This window comes from Papaver somniferum, chromosome 1, assembly GCF_003573695.1.
Source record: "Papaver somniferum cultivar HN1 chromosome 1, ASM357369v1, whole genome shotgun sequence".
NCBI classification, from domain to species: Eukaryota; Viridiplantae; Streptophyta; class Magnoliopsida; order Ranunculales; family Papaveraceae; genus Papaver; species Papaver somniferum.
The window spans coordinates 75,659,839-75,663,116 of record NC_039358.1 but is presented as its reverse complement, the minus strand read 5'-3'; positions in this window follow the sequence as shown (position 1 = coordinate 75,663,116).

Sequence of the window (3,278 nt, the reverse complement as noted above, 5' to 3'; positions counted from 1 at the left end):
CTATTTTTTATTAATTTATTTCTTATCCTTTCTGATCAAAAACATCCAAAATTTGACGCATAATTTACTTTTAAAACAATCCTATTAGAGGGGCGGCAACCTAATAAGACAAAAGGGTCATTACATGGTAATTCATGCCACCCCTTATCAAAAAAAATATGGAAATGACCAATTAACCCTTATTATTAATAATCAAGATTAGTGTTGATAATTAATTTTCACTTATAATAACTCTAAAATCAGATTTTTAGAGTTAGAAAAAAAATGTGAGGAGAAGAAAAAGAAACTTTTGTGATATTTGTGAAACCCTAAATTTTGATTCACTCAACCAAAATGAGTGATTTCAGTGACAAATTTGAGATGGGTGAATCTCTATATGATAGAGAAAACAAATACTACATACCTCTTGATGGAGATCCTGATATGGAGTATTTGTTAGATGGTATAGATGTTTTAACCCAAAGTCAAGGTCAATCTCAATCAATTGAAGAAATTAGCCAATAAAGTGAAGAACCAGAGCCTGAAACTGACCAGTTATACTTCTAAATTAGTTCCCATTAGCTTTTTTTCTCTCAAAACTATTCAAAATACGTAAAAAAATCAATACTTTTACATTTTCAGAAGAACTTACGGTTGGAATTGTGCTCTTGACCAACCGTAACTCTGTGTTACGGTTCATAAATTATCGAATACCAACCGTAACTGGTTCAATTTGGGGAAAACCCAACCGGAATACCAGTTACGGTTGGTAAAAAAAATTCGATACGAACCGTAACCTAATTACGGTTTGAAACATGACATCATATAGCAACCGTAACAAATAACGGTTGGTAACTAAAGAATCGAGACCAACCGTAACTGACATACGGTTGGTATTTCAACCAATTTTTGAACCGAATAAATTTCTAAGACACAATATATTTTACGGTTGGTAAGGTTATTTGAATTACAAGTCGTAACTCAATTACGGTTGATAACAGTGATGCAAATACAAACCGTAAAAAAAAATGAAACATCCAGAAAGAATTACGGTTCGTAACTTAAGTATCGAGACCAACCGTAAATCAATTACGGCTGCCAAAAAAAAAAATCGTAACTGAACATTCTTTCTCAAAATCAAGAACTTACGGTTGGTATTTGAGTTAAATGAACTGTAACATCAACCAAATCTATAGTTACAGTTCCAATTGGCGTTATTACCAACCGTAACTCACATGCTACACGAAAATTTCAATTTCAATTTTGTTCCAAACCCTGATTTTTGATACAAAACTAACTTCAATCTTCGTCAACCTTCTTCTTCGGCATCTCTAATATAGTTTTCAATCAATGATTATCAATTTTTCAAATTTCCGATTAATCGAGGACGATGAAAATTTCAGTTTTAATGGAAGAGGAGAAGAGAAGATGGAGATGAAAAAAAACTGTTTTGATTTTTTTGATTCATTAGGTTTAGAAATAGGGGAGGACAATTATGTATTTTCAAACAAAATATAATGGGTAAATTAGTCAATTTACAATCCTATAGGAGACCCCCTAACCAACTAGAGGGACATTGTTATCACACTTGCCGCCCCTCTAATGGAACATGCCGTCCCTATAACATGATTGTTTTAAAAGGAAAGAGAAAAAACAACCTAAACAATATGTTTCAAAAAGAAAAGAAAAAAAAATAACCCCACAAAATCAAATAACAAATGGATCAAACTCAATTTCTATTACCTGTTCGCGTTATTGCCTAATCTCACTGAACTTCTACGCAGTTGCACTATCATTATCTTTATCTTCATCACTTTATAATGGAAACTCATTCAAATCACATGTGCGTTCTTATTTTGGTGGTTCATTTAAATCTACAAGTCTACAAGTCTTCTTGATAAACCATGGCTAAGATTAGTTTGAACACATGGTTCCATCATGCACCTACATACAATACAATGAAATCAAATACCAAAAATCAATAGTATTTCACCATTACACGAAACAAATTTGTTTTTGGTAATTGGGGTAACAGAAATTGAAACAAAAACATATTAACATTTTTTTTGAAGTATTATATGGCTTTGATGCATATGCAATGATGTATTCATAACGAATATATATATATATATATATATATATATATATATATATATATATATAATATATTATATTAACAGACAACGGGACGTTAGAAAGCTTCAGAAAAAAAAAAAAAAAAAAAAAAAAAAAAAAAAAAAAAAAAAGGTCAGAACGATGGAAACTTTGATAATGGAGTAAAATAGAAGGGATTCTACTAACCGTTTGATAATCATTAGTGTTTCATTTTGTTATGTGTACATATGATGAGTGCCAAATTGTATATATTTATCCCTTTTGTTGGCATTTAAACTCATCCTTTGTGCATTAAATTCTACATTTTATATCCCATATTCTGTATTTTCATTGTTTCAAGAATAAATCTTTTCTTACTTATTTTATATTTTAGTAATAAATAAAGTTTGGATGAATTGCGGAGCGGAATAGAGCAAAAGTAGTGAAAAGCCGGGAGGAGTTACGCAAGGAAGCCGCGAAGACGTTGTGCACAAAACCAAGAGGCTAGGAATGGTCTTGAAGAAGAAGAATTGTCCTTAAGAAGATATGGCTTGGCATACCCAAGGCCCAAAACCCTACTCAACACATTTCCACTATCCAAGCCCGTCTCGGATTTCAGCCGTCATCGAAGCATTTCAGCATCCTACGGTCTCTCCATCATCGCACATCAAACTCCGAAGCCCCCGCTTACATCGAAACGCCCATCTCCATCTTGGGTCGTCCGTTTTGCTACATCCCTTCATCCGACGGTCGCTCTCACGCTTACCTCCGTATCGCCGTTGGATCCACCTACCATCTTCCCATCCATCGCTCCTTGTCGCATATCATCAAGCCTCGCGAACCCGCCTAACACCCAAGTATCGAACACCCTATACCCCTAGCCAAACGCCCCCTAACCCTAACTCTTCGACTTCTTCTTCTTTCTCTCCATCTTCTCTCCATCTCTTCTTCCCTCCCCCGTCTGCAGAACCCGTACCACCACCACTCCCTGCAACTGCCGCGCCATCACCTCTACCTGTCTCACATCATCCCTAAACTACCAACCCATCATCACCCCCTAACTATCTAGCCCCCTATTCCCTCAATCTCTCACGTTTCTTCCCTGAAACCCTAAGCGTGAGAGGTTGATGAAGTAGGTGACCTAGAGATGAAATGAAGCATGGGAATTACGCAAGGGAAGCAGAAGAAGTATGGGTCGAAGATGG